At 48.7% G+C, this 21,943-nt stretch overlaps 1 protein-coding gene and 1 pseudogene across 3 annotated transcripts in view; one reads left to right on the forward strand and one right to left on the reverse strand.

Annotated features, from left to right (window-relative positions):
• LOC121841677 overlaps positions 1–11,970 on the forward strand; it is a 40,577-nt pseudogene extending 28,607 nt beyond the window's left edge.
• LOC112230876 (disabled homolog 2-interacting protein) overlaps positions 1–21,943 on the reverse strand; it is a 321,602-nt gene that overhangs the window by 134,274 nt on the left and 165,385 nt on the right. The window lies entirely within an intron of this gene.

Below are 21,943 nucleotides of genomic sequence, written 5' to 3' on the forward strand. Positions count from 1 at the left end.
CCTCTCTCTCTCCTCCAGTATTCTCCCCTCTCATCCCTCCAAGGGGAGAGGTAAATGCAGCAGATGCATTTGACATTGGCTCCTTTGACGAAGAGGACACCAAGGGTATCAAGGTAACACACACACACACACAACCCTTATCTCATGAAACCACCCAGGGTATCAAGGTAACACACACACAACCCTTATCTCATGAAACCACCCAGGGTATCAAGGTAACACACACACACACAACCTTATCTCATGAAACCACCAAGGGTATCAAGGTAACACACACACACAACCCTTATCTCATGAAACCACCCAGGGTATCAAGGTAACACACACACACACACACAACCCTTATCTCATGAAACCCCCAAGGGTATCAGGTAACACACACACACAACAACCCTTATCTCATGAAACCACCCAGGGTATCAAGGTAACACACACACACCCTTATCTCATGGAACCCCCAGGGTATCAAGGTAACACACACACAAACCCTTATCTCATGAAACCCCCAGGGTATCAAGGTAACACACACACAACCCTTATCTCATGAAACCCCCAGGGTATCAAGGTAACACACACACACACAACCCTTATCTCATGAAACCACCCAGGGTATCAAGGTAACACACACACAACCCTTATCTCATGAAACCACCCAGGTATCAAGGTAACACACACACACACACACACACACACACACCAGCCCTTATCTCATGAAACCACCAGGGTATCAAGGTAACACACACACAACCCTTATCTCATGAAACCACCCAGGGTATCAAGGTAACACACACACAACCCTTATCTCATGAAACCACCCAGGGTATCAAGGTAACACACACACAACCCTTATCTCATGAAACCACCAAGGGTATCAAGGGTAACACACACACACACACACACAACCCTTATCTCATGAAACCACCCAGGGTATCAAGGTAACACACACACACACACACAACCCTTATCTCATGAAACCACCCAGGGTATCAAGGTAACACACACACACACACACACACAACCCTTATCTCATGAAACCACCAAGGGTATCAAAATACACAGCATTATATAAAAGCTAAACCTGTAATCCGGATTTACACAGTCTTACATCCTAGTGCATGACGAACACACACACAGACAGACAGGAGGCTGAGGTGTAAACGTGGTTCCATCAGTGTTCAATATTGACACTGCCAGTAAGCAGAGCGGCCCACAAAGAAAGTCCTTCCCAAATAGTTTGGACGTTACACAACTGAAGGCTTTGGGCGTGTTCCAGGTCGCTTTAATTACAGTCATGCTGCCCAGCTCAGCAGATCTCACAGCTACCGGTGACGGGGTTAACATCTGAGGAATCACGTCACCTACATCTCATACCTGCCTCAGTGACTTAGTTCTCTCTCTCTCTCTCTCTCTCTCTCCCAGGGTCTCTAACTCACTCTGCCTCTCTCTCTCTCCCAGGGTATCAATGCCTCTCTCTCTCTGCCTCTCTCTCTCTGCCTCTATCTCTCTGCCTCTCTCTCTGCCTCTCTCTCTGCCTCTCTCTCTCATCTCTCTCTCTGCCTCTCTGCCTCTCTCTGCCTCTCTCTCTCACCCTCTCTCTCTGCCTCTCTGCCTCTATCTCTCTCTCTATATCTCTATATAAACCTCTCTATATAGTCTGCACATATATAATTAGCTAAACCTGTAATACATACAGTCTTACATCCTAGTGCTATGTCTCTCTCTCTGTTCTCTCTTCTCTCTGCCAGTCTCTAGAGCGGCTCTCTCTGCCTCTCTCTCTTCCCTCTCTCTCTGGACGTCACTCTGAAGGCTTTCTGTTCTCTCTGCTCTCTCTGCCTCTCTGCCCTCCCTCTGCTCTCTCTCTCTCTGCTCCGGTCTGGTTAACATCTCACCTCTCTCATACCTGCCTCAGTGACTTAGTTCTCTCTTCTCTCTCTCTCTCTCTCTCTCTCTCTCTCTCTCTCTCTCTCTCTCTCTCTCTCTCTCTCTCTCTCTCTGCCTCTCTCTCTCTCTCTGCCTCTCTCTCTCTCTCTATCTCTCTCTCTGCCTCTCTCTCTGCTCTCTCTCTATCTCTCTGCCTCTCTCTCTGCCTCTCTCTCTCTGCCTCTCTCTCTGCTCTCTCTCTCTGTCTCTCTGTCTCTCTGTCTCTCTCTCTCTCTCTCTCTGCCTCTCTCTCTCTGCCTCTCTCTCTCTCTCTCTGCCTCTGCTCTCTCTGCCTGCTCTCTCTCTGCCTCTCTCTCTGCCTCTCTCTGCCTCTCTCTCTGCCTCTCTCTCTCTCTCTCTCTGCCTCTCTCTCTCTCTCTCTGCCTCTCTCTCTGCCTCTCTCTCTCCTCTCTGCCTCTCTCTCTCTGCCTCTCTCTCTGCCTCTCTCTCTGCCTCTCTCTCTCTGCCTCTCTCTGCCTCTCTCTCTCTCTCTCTGCCTCTCTCTGCTCTCTCTGCCTCTCTCTCTCTGCCTCTGCCTCTCTGCTCTCTGCTCTCTCTGCCTCTCTCTCCTCTCTGCTCTCTCTCTGCCTCTCTCTCTCTCTCTCTGCCTCTCTCTCTCTGCCTCTCTCTCTGCCTCTCTCTCTCTGCCTCTCTCTCTGCTCTCTCTGCCTCTCTCTCTCTCTCTCTCTGCCTCTCTCTCTGCCTCTCTCTGCCTCTCTCTCTCTCTGCCTCTCTCTCTCTCTCTCTCTGCCTCTCTCTCTGCCTCTCTCTCTCTGCCTCTCTCTCTGCCTCTCTCTCTCTCTCTGCCTCTCTCTTCTCTGCTCTCTCTCTCTGCCTCTCTCTCTCTGCCTCTCTCTGCTCTCTCTCTCTCTCTCTCTCTGCCTCTCTCTGTCTTCTCTCTGCCTCTCTCTCTCTCTCTCTCTCTCTCTCTCTGCCTCTCTCTCTGCCTCTCTCTGCCTCTCTCTGCCTCTCTCTCTGCCTCTCTCTCTCTCTCTCTCTGCTCTCTCTCTCTCTCTGCCTCTCTCTCTCTCTCTCTCTCTGCCTCTCTCTGCCTCTCTCTGCCTATCTCTCTGCCTCTCTCTCTCTCTCTCTCTCTCTGCCTCTCTCTCTCTCTCTCTCTCTCTCTGCCTCTCTCTCTCTCTCTGCCTCTCTGCCTCTCTCTCCTCTCTCTCTGCCTCTCTCTGCCTCTCTCTCTCTGCCTCTGCCTCTCTCTCTGCCTCTCTCCTCTCTGCCTCTCTCTGCCTCTCTCTGCCTCTCTCTCTCTGCCTCTCTGCCTCTCTCTGCCTCTCTCTCTGCCTCTCTCTCTGCCTCTCTGCCTCTCTCTCTCTCTCTCTCTGCCTCTCTGCCTCTCTGCCTCTCTCTCTGCCTCTCTGCCTCTCTCTCTCTCTCTGCCTCTCTCTCTCTCTCTCTCTGCCTCTCTCTCTCTCTGCCTCTCTCTCTCTCTCTCTGCCTCTCTCTCTGCCTCTCTCTCTCTCTGCTCTCTCTCTCTGCTCTCTCTGCCTCTCTCTCTCTGCCTCTCTCCTCTCTCTCTCTCTCTATCTCCTCTCTCTCTCTGCTCTCTGCCTCTCTCTCTCTGCCTCTCTGCCTCTCTTCTCTGCCTCTCTCTCTCTCTCTGCCTCTCTGCCTCTCTCCTCTCTCTCTCTGCCTCTCTGCCTCTCTCTCTCTCTCTGTCTGCCTCTCTCTCTCTCTCTCTGTCTCTGCCTCTCTCTGCCTCTCTCTCTCTGCCTCTCTCTATATCTCTCTGCCTCTCTCTCTCTCTCTCTGCTCTCTCTCTCTCTCTCTGCCTCTCTCTCTCTCTCTCTCTCTCTCTCTCTCTCCTCTCTCTCTCTCTCTCTCTCTGCCTCTCTCTCTCTCTGCCTCTCTGCCTCTCTCTCTCTGCCTCTCTCTCTGCCTCTCTCTCTCTGCCTCTCTCTCTGCCTCTCTCTCTCTGCCTCTCTCTGCCTCTCTCTCTCTGCCTCTCTCTCTCTCTGCCTCTCTCTCTCTGCCTCTCTCTCTCTGTCTCTGCCTCTCTCTCTCTGCCTCTCTCTCTCTGCCTCTCTGCCTCTCTCTCTCTCTGCTCTCTCTCTCTCTCTCTCTCTCTCTCTCTCTCTCTCTCTCTCTCTCTGCCTCTCTGCCTCTCTCTCTCTCTCTCTCCTCTCAATTCAATTCAAGGGCTTTATTGGCATGGGAAACATGTGTTAACATTGCCAAAGCAAGTGAGGTAGACAACATACAAAGTGAATATATAAAGTGAAAAACAACAAAAATTAACAGTAAACATTACACATACAGAAGTTTCAAAACAGTAAAGACATTACAAATGTCATATTATATATATATATATATATATATACAGTGTTTTAACAATGTACAAATGGTTAAAGGACACGAGGGGAAATAAATATGGGTGTATTTACAATGGTGTTTGTTCTTCACTGGTTGCCCTTTTCTCGTGGCAACAGGTCACAAATCTTGCTGCTGTGATGGCACACTGTGGAATTTCACCCAGTAGATATGGGAGTTTTTCAAAATTGGATTTGTTTTCGAATTCTTTGTGGATCTGTGTAATCTGAGGGAAATATGTCTCTCTAATATGGTCATACATTGGGCAGGAGGTTAGGAAGTGCAGCTCAGTTTCCACCTCATTTTGTGGGCAGTGAGCACATAGCCTGTCTTCTCTTGAGAGCCATGTCTGCCTACGGCGGCCTTTCTCAATAGCAAGGCTATGCTCACTGAGTCTGTACATAGTCAAGGCTTTCCTTAATTTTGGGTCAGTCACAGTGGTCAGGTATTCTGCCGCTGTGTACTCTCTGTTTAGGGCCAAATAGCATTCTAGTTTGCTCTGTTTTTTTAATTCTTTCCAATGTGTTAAGTAGTTATCTTTTTGTTTTCTCATGATTTGGTTGGGTCTAATTGTGCTGCTGTCCTGGGGCTCTGTAGTTTGTGTTTTGTGAACAGAGCCCCAGGACCAGCTTGCTTAGGGACTCTTCTCCAGGTTCATCTCTCTGTAGGTGATGGCTTTGTTATGGAAGGTTTGTGAATCGCTTCCTTTTAGGTGGTTGTAGAATTTAACAGCTCTTTTCTGGATTTTGATAATTAGTGGGTATCGGCCTAATTCTGCTCTGCATGCATTATTTGGTGTTCTACGTTGTACACGGAGGATATTTTTGCAGAATTCTGCGTGCAGAGTCTCAATTTGGTGTTTGTCCCATTTTGTGAAGTCTTGGTTGGTGAGCGGACCCCAGACCTCACAGCCATAAAGGGCAATGGGCTCTATGACTGATTCAAGTATTTTTAGCCAAATCCTAATTGGTATGTTGAAATTTATGTTTCTTTTGATGGCATAGAATGCCCTTCTTGCCTTGTCTCTCAGATCGTTCACAGCTTTGTGGAAGTTACCTGTGGTGCTGATGTTTAGGCCAAGGTATGTATAGTTTTTGTGTGCTCTAGGGCAACAGTGTCTAGATGGAATTTGTATTTGTGGTCCTGGTGACTGGACCTTTTTGGAACACCATTATTTTGGTCTTACTGAGATTTACTGTCAGGGCCCAGGTCTGACAGAATCTGTGCATAAGATCTAGGTGCTGCTGTAGGCCCTCCTTGGTTGGTGACAGAAGCACCAGATCATCAGCAAACAGCAGACATTTGACTTCGGATTCTAGCAGGGGAGGCCGGGTGCTGCAGACTCTTCTAGTGCCCGCGCCAATTCGTTGATATATATGTTGAAGAGGGTGGGGCTTAAGCTGCATCCCTGTCTAACCCCACGACCCTGTGTGAAGAAATGTGTGTGTTTTTGCCAATTTTAACCGCACACTTGTTGTTTGTGTACATGGATTTTATAATGTCGTATGTTTTACCCCCAACACCACTTTCCATCAGTTTGTATAGCAGACCCTCATGCCAGATTGAGTCGAAGGCTTTTTTGAAATCAACAAAGCATGAGAAGACTTTGCCTTTGTTTTGGTTTGTTTGGTTGTCAATTAGGGTGTGCAGGGTGAATACATGGTCTGTTGTACGGTAATTTGGTAAAAAGCCAATTTGACATTTGCTCAGTACATTGTTTTCATTGAGGAAATGTACGAGTCTGCTGTTAATAATAATGCAGAGGATTTTCCCAAGGTTACTGTTGACACATATTCCACGGTAGTTATTGGGGTCAAATTTGTCTCCACTTTTGTGGATTGGGGTGATCAGTCCTTGGTTCCAAATATTGGGGAAGATGCCAGAGCTAAGTATGATGTTAAAGAGTTTTAGTATAGCCAATTGGAATTTGTTGTCTGTATATTTGATCATTTCATTGAGGATACCATCAACACCACAGGCCTTTTTGGGTTGGAGGGTTTTTATTTTGTCCTGTAACTCTTTCAATGTAATTGGAGAATCCAGTGGGTTCTGGTAGTCTTTAATAGTTGATTCTAAGATCTGTATTTGATCATGTATATGTTTTTGCTCTTTATTCTTTGTTATAGAGCCAAAAAGATTGGAGAAGTGGTTTACCCATACATCTCCATTTTGGATAGATAATTCTTTGTGTTGTTGTTTATTTAGTGTTTTCCAATTTTCCCAGAAGTGGTTAGTCTATGGATTCTTCAATTGCATTGAGCTGATTTCTGACATGCTGTTCCTTCTTTTCCGTAGTGTATTTCTGTATTGTTTTAGTGATTCACCATAGTGAAGGCGTAGACTCAGGTTTTCCGGGTCTCTATGTTTTTGGTTGGACAGGTTTCTCAATTTCTTTCTTAGATTTTTGCATTCTTCATCAAACCATTTGTCATTATTGTTATTTTCTTCGGTTTTCTATTTGAGATTTTTAGATTTGATAGGGAAGCTGGGAGGTCAAATATACTGTTAAGATTTTCTACTGCCAAGTTTACACCTTCACTATTACAGTGGAACGTTTTACCCAGGAAATTGTCTAAAAGGGATTGAATTTGTTGTTGCCTAATTGTTTTTGGTAGGTTTCCAAACTGCATTCCTTCCATCTATAGCATTTCTTAATGTTACTCAGTTCCTTTGGCTTTGATGCCTCATGATTGAGTATTGCTCTGTTTAAGTAGACTGTGATTTTGCTGTGGTCTGATAGGGGTGTCAGTGGGCTGACTGCCTCTCTCTCTCTGCCTCTCTCTCTCTCTCTCTCTCTCTCTGCCTCTCTCTCTCTGCCTCTCTCTCTCTCTCTCTGCCTCTCTCTCTCTCTCTGCCTCTCTCTCTCTCTCTCTGCCTCTCTCTCTCTCTCTCTGCTCTGCCTCTCTCTCTCTGCCTCTCTCTCTCTCTCTCTGCCTCTCTCTCTCTCTCTGCCTCTCTCTCTCTCGCTCTGCCTCTCTCTCTCTCTCTGCCTCTCTCTCTCTCTCTCTGCCTCTCTCTCTCTCGCTCTGCCTCTCTCGCTCTCTCTCTGCCTCTCTCTCTCTCTGCTCTCTGCTCTGCCTCCCCTCTCGCTCTGCCTCCTCTCTCTCTCTATGCTCTCTCTGCCTCTCTCTGCTCCCCTCTCTCTGCCTCCTCTCTCTCTCTCTCTGCCTCTCTCTCTCTCGCTCTGCCTCTCTCTCTCTCTGCCTCTCTCTCGCTCTGCCTCTCTCTCTCTCTCTCTCTCTCTCTCTCTCTCTGCCTCTCTCTCTCTCTCTCTCTCTGCCTCTCCTCTCTCTCTCTTCTCTCCTCTCTCTCCCCTCGCTCTCTCTCCCTCGCTCTCCCTCCCTCTCTCCCTCCCCCCACCCCTCTCACTCTCTCTCTTTTCCCTCCCTCTCTCTCTTTCCCTCCCTCTCTCTCCCTCCCTCTCTCTCCCTCCCTCCCTCCCTCTCTCTCTCTCCCACTCTCCCTCTCTCTCTCCTCCCTCTCGGTCCCTCTAGTTGTTGGACAGTGACCAGGAATTGTACAAGAACTTCCCCCTGGTCATCTCAGAGCGCTGGCAGCAGGAGGTGGCTGAGACGGTGTACGAGGCGGTCAACTCCGACACGGACAAGAACGAGGCCCGCAAGAGGACCAAGAACAAACAGCTGGGCCACGAGGAGGGTACGGTGGAGAAACGCAGAGGGAGACGCAGAACACGCGTCACACTGGGGTTGAAGTGCAGTGTTTGTACGGTTTATTTTGTGGTCATGGGGTTAATGTAGTATTTGTATTGTGTGTGTGTTGTAGACTATGCCCTGGGCAAGGACTGTATAATGCACGGCTACATGTTGAAGCTGGGGAACCCGTTCCTGACGCAGTGGCAGCGCCGATACTTCTACCTGTTCCCCAACAGAGTGGAGTGGAGGGGAGAGGGGGAGTCACGGGTGAGCCTCACACACACACACACTCTACGTCACACCGTCCGCTCGGTGTCGGTCCGAGTTTACGTGTTTCAGTTTGTGCGCTTCTGCTCTTCACGTATGTGGGTTTCTGGGTGGGTTTTTCTTTCTGGGTGTTTCCATGGATGTGTGTGTGTGTTTGTGTTCTTCGTCGTTGTCCATCCCGTCTGTCTAGTGCATGAAGCTTGTCCGTCTGTCTTGTCTGTCCTCGCTCACGTTCTGTAGGCCTGGATGAAAACAGTCAACCACACAGTCCGCGCCCCAAAGGTAAGTCTGACAGCTGCTGCCCCACCACCACCTCCTCCTCTCCCCCAGTGGCACAGTAGACGGATCGGAGCTTTGCTACCAGACAGCCTTACCTTCAGAGCAGCGTCCTCGCTCTCTAGCGCCGTTCCTAAAAAAAAAAAAGGCCGCTCTCCTCTGTAGCTTCCGTTTCGATTGGTCCGTCTCATTCTCCGATTGTGATTGGTTCCCCCGCCTCCCGGACATGTTCCTGATTTTGGTGTGTGTGTGTTTGTGTGTGTGTGTTCCGTAGCAAAACCTGCTGACGATGGAGCAGATCGTGACAGTGGAGGAGACGCAGATTAAAGATAAGAAGTGCATCCTGCTGCGCATCAAAGGAGGGAAGCAGTTTGTCCTGCAGTGTGAGGTACGGAGAACAACCTCTCTCTCTGCCTCTGTCTCTCTGTTTCTCTCTCTGTGTGAGGTACGGACAACTACCTCTCTCTCTGTCTCTCTCTGTCTCAGTGTGAGGTACGGACAACTACCTCTCTCTCTGTCTCTCTCTGTCTCAGTGTGAGGTACGGAGAACTACCTCTCTCTCTGTCTCTCTCTGTCTCAGTGTGAGGTACGGAGAACAACCTCTCTCTCTGTCTCTCTCAGTGTGAGGTACGGAGAACAACCTCTCTCTCTGCCTCTGTCTCTCTGTTTCTCTCTGTGTGAGTGGACAACTACCTCTCTCTGTCTCTCTCTGTCTCAGTGTGAGGTACGGAGAACAACCTCTCTCTCTGCCTCTGTCTCTCTGTTTCTCTCTCTGTGTGAGGTACGGACAACTACCTCTCTCTCTGTCTCTCTCTGTCTCAGTGTGAGGTACGGAGAACAACCTCTCTCTCTGCCTCTGTCTCTCTGTTTCTCTCTCTGTGTGAGGTACGGACAACTACCTCTCTCTCTGTCTCTCTCTGTCTCAGTGTGAGGTACGGAGAACAACCTCTCTCTCTGCCTCTGTCTCTCTGTTTCTCTCTCTGTGTGAGGTACGGAGAACAACCTCTCTCTCTGCCTCTGTCTCTCTGTTTCTCTCTCTGTGTGAGGTACGGACAACTACCTCTCTCTCTGTCTCTCTCTGTCTCAGTGTGAGGTACGGAGAACAACCTCTCTCTCTGCCTCTGTCTCTCTGTTTCTCTCAGTGTGAGGTACGGAGAACAACCTCTCTCTCTGCCTCTCTCTGTCTCAGTGTGAGGTACGGAGAACAACCTCTCTCTCTGCCTCTGTCTCTCTGTTTCTCTCTCTGTGTGAGGTACGGAGAACAACCTCTCTCTCTGCCTCTCTCTGTCTCAGTGTGAGGTACGGAGAACAACCTCTCTCTCTGCCTCTGTCTCTCTGTTTCTCTCTCTGTGTGAGGTACGGACAACTACCTCTCTCTCTGTCTCTCTCTGTCTCAGTGTGAGGTACGGAGAACAACCTCTCTCTGCCTCTGTCTCTCTGTTTCTCTCTCTGTGTGAGGTACGGACAACTACCTCTCTCTCTGTCTCTCTCTGTCTCAGTGTGAGGTACGGAGAACAACCTCTCTCTGCCTCTGTCTCTCTGTTTCTCTCTCTGTGTGAGGTACGGAGAACAACCTCTCTCTCTGCCTCTCTCTGTCTCAGTGTGAGGTACGGAGAACAACCTCTCTCTCTGCCTCTGTCTCTCTGTTTCTCTCTGTGTGAGGTACGGAGAACAACCTCTGCCTCTCTCTGTCTCAGTGTGAGATACGGAGAACAACCTCTCTCTGCCTCTGTCTCTCTGTTTCTCTCTCTGTGTGAGGTACGGACAACTACCTCTCTCTCTGTCTCTCTCTGTCTCAGTGTGAGATACGGAGAACAACCTCTCTCTGCCTCTGTCTCTCTGTTTCTCTCTCTGTGTGAGGTACGGACAACTACCTCTCTCTCTGTCTCTCTCTGTCTCAGTGTGAGGTACGGAGAACTACCTCGCTCTCTGTCTCTGTCTCTCTCTCTGTCTCTCTCAGTGTGAGGTACGGAGAACAACCTCTCTCTCTGTCTCTCTCAGTGTGAGGTACGGAGAACAACCTCTCTCTCTGTCTCTCTGTGTGAGGTACGGAGAACAATCTCTCTGTCTCTCTCAGTGTGAGGTACGGAGAACTACCTCTCTCTCTGTCTCTGTGTGAGGTACGGAGAACAACCTCTCTCTCTGTCTCTCTCAGTGTGAGGTACGGAGAACTACCTCTCTCTGTCTCTCTCAGTGTGAGGTACGGAGAACAACCTCTCTCTGTCTCTCTGTGTGAGGTACGGAGAACAACCTCTCTCTGTCTCTCTCAGTGTGAGGTACGGAGAACTACCTCTCTCTGTCTCTCTCAGTGTGAGGTATGGAGAACAACCTCTCTCTCTGTCTCTCTCAGTGTGAGGTACGGAGAACTACCTCTCTCTCTGTCTCTCTGTGTGAGGTACGGAGAACAACCTCTCTCTCTGTCTCTCTCAGTGTGAGGTACGGAGAACAACCTCTCTCTCTCTCAGTGTGAGGTACGGAGAACAACCTCTCTCTGTCTCTCTCAGTGTGAGGTACGGAGAACAACCTCTCTCTCTGTCTCTCTCAGTGTGAGGTACGGAGAACAACCTCTCTCTGTCTCTCTCTGTGTGAGGTACGGAGAACAACCTCTCTCTGTCTCTCTCTGTGTGAGGTACGGAGAACAACCTCTCTCTGTCTCTCTGTGTGAGGTACGGAGAACAACCTCTCTCTCTGTCTCTCTCAGTGTGAGGTACGGAGAACAACCTCTCTCTCTGTCTCTCTCAGTGTGAGGTACGGAGAACAACCTCTCTCTCTGTCTCTCTCAGTGTGAGGTACGGAGAACAACCTCTCTCTCTGTCTCTCTGTGTGAGGTACGGAGAACAACCTCTCTCTCTGTCTCTCTCAGTGTGAGGTACGGAGAACTACCTCTCTCTCTGTCTCTCTGTGTGAGGTACGGAGAACAACCTGTCTCTCTGTGTGAGGTACGGAGAACAACCTCTCTCTGTCTCTCAGTGTGAGGTACGGAGAACAACCTCTCTCTGTCTCTCAGTGTGAGGTACGGAGAACTACCTCTCTCTCTCGCTCTGTCTCTCTCTCGCTCTCTCTCTCTCGGTCTCTCGCTCTGGCTCTCTCCCTCTCTGGATTTCTGAAAAACCTGGGAGTTTTGGGAAAGCAATCAGAATATATATAACATTTCTTTTTGTTTTAATGTATTATTAATTATTCTATTATAAGTTAGTCAAATGGAAGGTGTGTGTGTGTGTGTAATAATATGTTTATTGTCTCGGTCTCTCTGCAGAGTGACCCAGAGTTTGTCCAGTGGAAGAAAGAGCTGACCGATGCTTTTACTGAGGCCCAGAAGCTGCTGCGTCGCGCCCCTAAGGTCATCGGGAAGGGTCGGGCTGGGGTGGTGGAGTTCTCCAAACCTCCTCTCACACACCGCAACAGCAACGGCCTGTAGGCCGCACACACACACACACACACACACACACACACACCACATCCTATAACCTCATCCCCTATGAACCCGCCCGCCACAGCCCCAAGTCCTAGACACGCACACACGCACACACAGCCCCACAGTCCTACACACACACACACACACACACACACACACACACACACACACACACACACACACACACACAATAAAGCCCCACACTCTCACTCTGGAGTGTGTATGGACCAAGCCTGCCAGCCGCTCTCCTCTGTTGTCTCACACACACACACACACACACTGAAAGGCAAAAACGTACCCTCGGACCATGCGTGTACCTAAAGAGAACCAGAGCGCCCTCCCTCTCCGACCGCACCCTGGAGCGATGCCACGCATCCCTCTTCCTCTCGCCCCAAATGGACCAGCATTCCACACAGCCGACCTCACACACACACCAGCTGCACCCGGCAGAGCAGCAAACGTCCAGTCCCGAGTCGGAGAGGGAAGACTAGGTCACCTGTCCCCACCTCTTCCTCCTCTTCTCTCCACCCCCCTCCCCCCCAGCCTCGTCTTGAGACTGGACCCGAACCACACGCACCTGCCGGGCCGCTCTCCACGGGATTGGCTGGCTGTAGTGGAGGGGCGGAGACCTAAAGCAGGTGGTGAGTATCTGGACCAATGGCACCGCTTGGAGAGAGGCGCCGGACCAATAACGTTCCTCTCCTGTGAGCTCATGAAGAGGGGGAAAGGAGAGACTGAGTGGAGGGGAGAGAGGTAGAAAAATGGTGGGAGAAGGACAAGGAAGCAGAGAGACCTACCGGGATAAACCCGAGAGAATGGCAGTGAACTGCTTGTGTGTAAGTGTGTGTGTGTGTGTGTGTGTGTGTCCAGAGATGGGGCCATAGAGGTTGGCAGCTGGTTTCATTCCTTCCACAGAGAACGACGAAGGAGAGAAAGATGACGGCTTTGACTTTTTGAAGAGACTTTGACCCTCTTCTCCTCTTCCATCCCTCCGTCTCCTCCTCCATCCCTCCGTCAGTGAAATGCATAAAGTGCCAATGTCAATATTTACTTGAGTCACCTGAGCATCCAGGAGGACCCGTTTTGAAAGCAGGCGTCCCCCCCCGGATACAGAACTCTCTGGCACGGAACTCTTGTCGCCGTGGACAAACCTCTCAATGCGGCTCGTGCACGGATCTTGGTAACAGTTTTGACTTTGGGGGGTGTTTGCACCTGTAACTATGGGAACCGGGGATGGTGTGTACGAAGGCCAAGTCGCTCTCTGCGCATCTCCTCCAGTCCATTTACTCCAGTACTGCTCATTAATGTGTGAGTCTGTCCTCTTCTCTTTAGGAATGTTGGAGAGGGGGGCTTTCATTCACCTGGCAGTATGCGTACTCAGAGCGGGGGGCAGTATGTGTACTCAGAGCGGGGGCAGTATGCGTACTCAGAGCGGGGCAGTATGCGTACTCAGAGCGGGGACAGTATGCGTACTCAGAGCGGGGACAGTATGCGTACTCAGAGCGGGACAGTATGCGTACTCAGAGCGGGGACAGTATGCGTACTCAGAGCGGGGACAGTATGCGTACTCAGAGCGGGGACAGTATGCGTACTCAGAGCGGGGACAGTATGCGTACTCAGAGCGGGGACAGTATGCGTACTCAGAGCGGGGACAGTATGCGCACTCAGAGCGGGGACAGTATGCGCACTCAGAGCGGGGGCAGTATGCGCACTCAGAGCGGGGGCAGTATGTAGATCACACACAGGATTGGCCGTATAAGTAGGTCAGTTTAGAGAGAGGTGGTAGGTGACGCGGGGTGTTTTAGCGTTTGGAGCAGACAGCGGACCGGAACCCGAATCTGTTAGTCCCCTTCAGTCTGGTTTGAACCTATAGATTTATTTCTGAATGTGACCCAGAATGGTAGGCCCACAATCCTCTCTGGCTTTATATATGAGGAGAACCAGCTTGTGCTGCTGTGGCTGCAGCCGTGACACGGCCGTTTAACCGAGGGACATGAAAGCACAGCTGGTTGTTGAAAAGAGAGGAGAAAGGATTTGTTCACTCAATTTTAATTTCAGGGTTTTTCAGAGGGTGGTCCCCCCCCCTTCCATGCAGTAGAAGGTTCCTCGTCTGTGATATATATCCGTGCGTTTCCACAGCTGTGACCTGCATGTGTGGCTGGAGGGATAGAGGAGGGTTTATGTGTTGGGGGGGCGGACCTACACAGGTCAGTCAGGGGAAGTGATGTCGTTTTAGAGAGATACCTCCTTTTTTTCTTCTTGTTAAACCAAAACGAATGGGGTTTTGTCTGACCTTTTAACCTAATGTGTTACTCCATGTTCAATGTGCCAAATACCTGTCGCTGATTGATTCTGATTGGCTGACTGTTCTGGACCAATGAGAATCCTCCTATCTGAACAGGCCCCTGCGGGGACGGACCCCTGACAGCGCCAGCCTCTGGCCACACACACACACTCTCTCTCAACCGTTTGAATCTGAGGAGTGGGTCTTTTTTAAAGGGTACAAAACTGTGACCGAACTGGGGATGTGGAATAGAAGAGTGTGTATGTGTGTCAGCATGGAATCTGCCTTTCAGCACCTCCACTTGTCACACACAGGGCTTGGTTGTAATGGGTCTATTCAGTGTGTGTGTACAAGCATGTGTGTGTGTGTGTGCGCTGCATTTCAATCGCTTGTCAGTGTTTTATTTAGTGTAGATGTTTTTGTCAAACATCTACACACACACACACATCTACACACACACACACACATCTACACCCACACACACATCTAAACCCACACACACACACATCTACACACACACACATCACACCCACACACACACACACATCTACACCCACACACACATCTACACCCACACACACACACATCTACACCCACACACACACACACACATCTACACCCACACACACACATCTACACCCACACACACACACACATCTACACCCACACACACACATCTACACCACACACACACACACACACATGTACACACACACACACACACACATCTACACACACACACATCACACACACACATCTACACACACAAACATCTGCACACACACACACACATCTACACACACACATCTGCACACACACACATCTGCACACACACACATCTACACACACACACATCTGCACACACACACACTGCACACACTACACACACACACACTACACACACATCTGCACACACACACACATCTACACACACTACACACACACATCTACACACACACACACACACACACATCTACACACACACACACACACACACATCTACACACACACACATCTACACACACACACACACACACACACATCTACACACACACACATCTGCACACACACTACACACACACACACTGCACACACACACACATCTACACACACATCTGCACACATCTGCACACACACACACGTCTACACACACAGACATCTACACACACATCTACACACACACACACACACATCTACACACATCTGCACACACACACACATCTACACACACACATCTACACACACACACACACACACACATCTACACACACACACATCTACACCCACACACACTACACACACATCTACACACACACACACACACACACACATCTACACACACACACACATCTACACACACACACATCTACACACACACACACATCTGCACACACACATCTACACACACACACACACACATCTACACACACACACACACATCTACACACACACACATCACACACATCTACACACACACATCTACACACACACACACACATCTACACACACATCTGCACACACACACATCTGCACACACACACACACACATCTACACACACACATCTGCACACACACACACACACACATCTACACACACACACACATCTACACACACACATCTACACACACCACACACACACACACACATCTACACACACACACACACACTGCACACACACACACATCTACACACACACACACACTACACACACACACACACATCTACACACACACACATCTACACACACACACACATCTACACACACACACATCTGCACACACACACATCACACACACACACACACACACACACACACACACATCTACACACACACACACACACATCTACACACACACACACATCTACACACACACACACTACACACACACACACATCTACACACACACACACACACACACACACACACATCTACACACACACATCACACACACACACATCTACACACACACACATCTACACACATCTACACACATCACATCTACACACACACATCTACACACACACACATCTGCACACACACACACACATCACACACACATCTACACACACACACACATCACACACACACACATCTACACACATCTGCACACACACACACACACACACATCTACACACACACACATCTACACACACACACACATCTACACACACACACACACACATCTACACACACTACACACACACATCTACACACACACACACACACACATCTACACACACACACACACACATCTACACACACATCTACACATCTACACACACACACACATCTACACACACACACATCTACACACACACACACACACACATCTACACACACACACACACATCTACACACACACACACATCTACACACACACACACACACACACATCTACACACACACACACACACACACACACACACATCTACACACACACACACATCTACACACACACATCTACACACACACACATCACACACATCTACACACACACACATCTACACACACACACACACTACACACACACACACATCTACACACACACACATCTACACACACATCTACACACACACATCTACACACACACACACACACACACACACACATCTACACACACACACATCTACACACACACACATCTGCACACACACACACACTCTACACACACACACACACATCTACACACACACACACACACATCTACACACACACACACACATCTACACACACACACACACACATCTACACACACACACACATCTACACACACACACATCTGCACACATCTACACACACACATCGTCTACACACACACACACACATCTACACACACACACTGCACACATCTACACACACACACACACATCTACACACACACACATCTACACACACACACACACACACTACACACACACATCTACACACACATCTACACACACACACATCTACACACACACACATCTACACACACACACACACATCTACACACACACACACACATCTACACACACACACTACACACACACACACATCTACACACACATCTACACACACATCTACACACACACACACACACACACACATCACACACACACACACATCTACACACACACACACACACACACACACACACACACACACACACACACGTCTACACACACACACACATCTACACTACACACACACACACACATCTGCTACACACACACACACATCTACACACACACACACACATCTACACACACATCTACACACACACACACACACACACACACACACACACATCTACACACACACACACACACACACACACACACACACACACATCTACACACACACACACATACACACACACACACACATCTACACACACACACACACATCTACACACACACACACACACACACACTACACACACACATCTACACACACACACATCTACACACACACACACATCTACACACACACACTACACACACACACATCTACACACACACATCTACACACACACATCTACACACACACACACACACACACACACACACACACACACACACACACATCTACACACACATCTACACACACATCTACACACACTACACACACTCTACACACACTGCACACACACCTACACACACACACCCACATCTACACACACACATCACACACACACACACATCTACACACACACACACTACACACACTACACACACACACACACACACACACACACATCTACACACACACACACACACACACATCTACTACACACACACACACATCTGCACACACACACACACACACATCTACACACACACACACATCTGCACACACACACACATCTACACACACACACACATCTACACACACACACACACACACACACACACACATCTACACACACACACACACATCTACACACACACACACACACATCACACACACACATCTACACACACACACATCTACACACACACACACACACACACATCTACACACACACACACACACACATCTACACACACACACACACACACACACTGCACACACACCTCTACACACACATCTACACACACACCTACACACACACACATCTACACACACACACACACACACACACACACACATCTACACACACACACACACACACACACACACACACATCTACACACTACACACACACACTACACACACACACACACATCTACACACACACATCACACACACACATCTACACACACACACTACACACACACATACACACACACACACACACACACACACACACACATCTACACATCTACACACACACACACACACACACATCTACACACACTCTACACACACACACACATCTACACACACACCTACACACACACACATCTGCACACACACACACACACACATCTACACACACACACTACACACACACACATCTACACACACACCTACACACACACACACACACACATCTACACACACACACACATCTACACACACACACACATCTACACACACACACACACACACACACATCTACACACACACCTACACACACACACATCTACACACACACACACACACACACACACACACATCTGCACACACACCTACACACACACACATCTACACACACACACACACACACACACATCTACACACACACACACACACACACACATCTACACACACACACATCTACACACACACCTACACACACACACACACACACATCTACACACACACACACGTCTACACACACACACACACATCTACACACACACACACACACATCTACACACACACACACACTACACACACACACCTACACACACACACACACACACACACATCTACACACACAAGCTTGACAACAAAACAACACAATGAAAAGGGGCGGCATATAGGAAGAAGAAGAACTAACAGAAAATGGAAGTATATATATATATATATATATATATGAATGAATATATGTGTGTATATTAAATGAGAAATGCTCTAGGTTTATTTAAGAAGATTTCACGATGTAGAGACGCTCTTCGGATGCTCTGTGTGAGCGCTGGGGTTTTTAAGTGTGTAAATCTGTTTGTGATGAACACTTTGGATCTTTGCACATAAAGACTTTAGCTATCGTACCTGCAAATTGACAGATTATTTTTGTTTGAATACCCGGACTCTTGCTCTTTTCATATTTATTGCGTGTTTTGTTTTTGGAGGGGGAGGGGGGGGGGCTCTCGCTGTAGAATACTCCGGTTTTACACACCGCCAGACAGATGATTTGACGTGCCACAAACAAAACGCAAATACTACTGGCGTTGGGTTACTATTACCATTACAGTCATGATGATGATGATTACTGTCATTGGTAATATTATTAAATGATTATTGTCATTCCATTTTGTTTGAATGAATTTTGTCATGTTGTTTTTGAGATCGCTAGGAGCATTATGTGTTGGACTGCTTATATAAAACAGTTCAGAAATAAATACATCCTTTTCTTTTGTCCGTGTTGCTTTGTGTGACGTGTGGTTTGTTGACCTGTTGGGACACTACTTTAGTGCACTACATAGTGTGTCGTGATATCAAAAGGGAGGTATGAATGTCAATGAGTTCTCACGTTCAAATGTTTATCTTCCCATATCATCCAGCTAATGAAATAAGTTTGGCGAATCGCTGTTTTATTCCACGTTTTGAATGTAAAAACATGAAGAAATGGACTGAGGCTCAGACCCTGGACCGTTTGCTGATAATAATTCAACATCAAAATCATCTAGACAAACCTACGTTTAAAACAATAAAAAGGGTTCTTGGCCCGTGTCCCACTTGATGTGCCCTCCCTCTGAAACGTGTTTTGTATACTGTGCACAAGGAGGTGCTGGACTACTCAAATCGGTAAACTGGAGGCTTCTTGGGATAGGTCCGGGGTCCCAGCCCTCTTTCCTCCCCCTTCTGTCCCCCTCCCTCCTCTCATCTTCCCCTAGCTCTTCTCCCTTCCTCTTATTTTCTCACCCCCCTTTCCCTCCCCTACTTTTCTCCCACACCCCTTTGGTACCCCCCTTCCAGCCATCTTCCTTTCTCCGTGAGGCTTCTCCTCCCCCTCTCAGCTGCAGCTGTCAGGTTGGAGCGACAGCCGACTACCCCTCAAGACTGCGATACAAGGCTTTTCCGCGCTGTTGCTCTGGATTGGGCTTTTGAGTTCTTGTGTGCGTTTTCACTCTTCCAATATCAACAACAATCCATCACTCGTAGGTCCATATCCCAGTAGACTACCAGAACATTCCAGCTTTCCCCTCTCTCGCCTCTGTTTTTGTATACTAGTCATCTGTTGGTTTGTTTTGGCCTAGGGTCTTAGCCTGAGGCAAATTAAAGACACAGGGTGAATGTTAGATTGCTACAACATTTTCTTACCCTTATTGCTTCCCCCCCTGTATTCTCTCTCCCTTCTCATTTACCCCATTTTCCTAACAGGGTAGTATCCCAGGGGCCCAGAGGTGTGTGTGTGTCTGTGATGTCCAGGGGCCCAGAGGTGTGTGTGTCTGTGATGTCCAGGGGCCCAGAGATGTGTGTGTCTGTGAGGGCCAGGGGCCCAGAGGTGTGTGTGTGTCTGTGAGGGCCAGGGGCCCAGAGGTGTGTGTGTGTCTGTGAGGTGTGTGTGTGAGGTCCAGGGGCCCAGAGGTGTGTGTGTGTGAGGGCCAGGGACCCAGAGGTGTGTGAGGGCCAGGGGCCCAGAGGTGTGTGTGTCTGTGAGGGCCAGGGGCCCAGAGGTGTGTGTGTCTGTAAGGTCCTGAGGGCCACAGGCCAGGAGCCCAGAGGTGTGTGTCTGAGAAGCCCAATGGAACGGACAGCTGAGTCGGGCTGAAACTGAAGAGGAGAGGGCACGAGTGCCGTACACGAGACCCAGGTTGGGAGTGTGTTGGGTGGGAGAAGAAACAGTCGTTTGTGAGAGGTTGTGCAGATATTCGAGTGTGTGTGTGTGCATATGACTTCACTAGAAGGACTAATATTTCTGAGAGACAGCTGGTGTGTGTATGGTTAGGGGTGTAGAGTGATCTGTCATGGTGTTCCACCACACCGTCAGGTGTTTCATAATGTGTTGTCAACTTCACCGCGGTTACTACGTGTCACCAGAAAGGTATTGGGGGGGGAAACAAATTTTAACATTTTATCTTTCAGTGCACCCTCTCTCTCCATCTCTCGCTCTCTGAATCTTCTCTCTCAATTCAATTCAAGGGCTTTATTGTCATGGGAAACGTGTGTTAACATTGCCAAAGCAAGTGAGGTAGACAACATACAAAGTGAATATATAAAGTGAAAAACAACAAAAATTAACAGTAAACATTACACATACAGAAGTCTCTCTCCTTCCCTCTCTCTTTTCTTCTCTCTCTCTCATTACCAATCTCTTTCTCGTGATCCTATATCTTTCTCTCATTCCTGTTTCTCTCCATCAGGTTGTATCACCGTTTCTGTGGTGTGTCCCCCCACTCTGACATCACATCTGGCTGACCTCTGACTGTTTGACCCCTCCCCCAGCAGCCGTTGTCATGGCGCTGTCCTCACGCTTAAAGCTCTGGGTGCAGAAGGGAGGTGCAGAGATGACGTGGCACGAGGCATTACTGTTCTGGAATGGTCCTCACTCTGTGTGTTCTAGAATGGTCTGGAATGGGCCTCACTCTGTGTGTTCTAGAATGGTCTGGAATGGGCCTCACTCTGTGTGTTCTAGAATGATCTCGAATGGGCCTCACTCTGTGTGTTCTAGAATGGTCTGGAATGGGCCTCACTCTGTGTGTTCTAGAATGG

This window comes from Oncorhynchus tshawytscha, linkage group LG33 (assembly GCF_018296145.1).
Source record: "Oncorhynchus tshawytscha isolate Ot180627B linkage group LG33, Otsh_v2.0, whole genome shotgun sequence".
NCBI classification, from domain to species: Eukaryota; Metazoa; Chordata; class Actinopteri; order Salmoniformes; family Salmonidae; genus Oncorhynchus; species Oncorhynchus tshawytscha.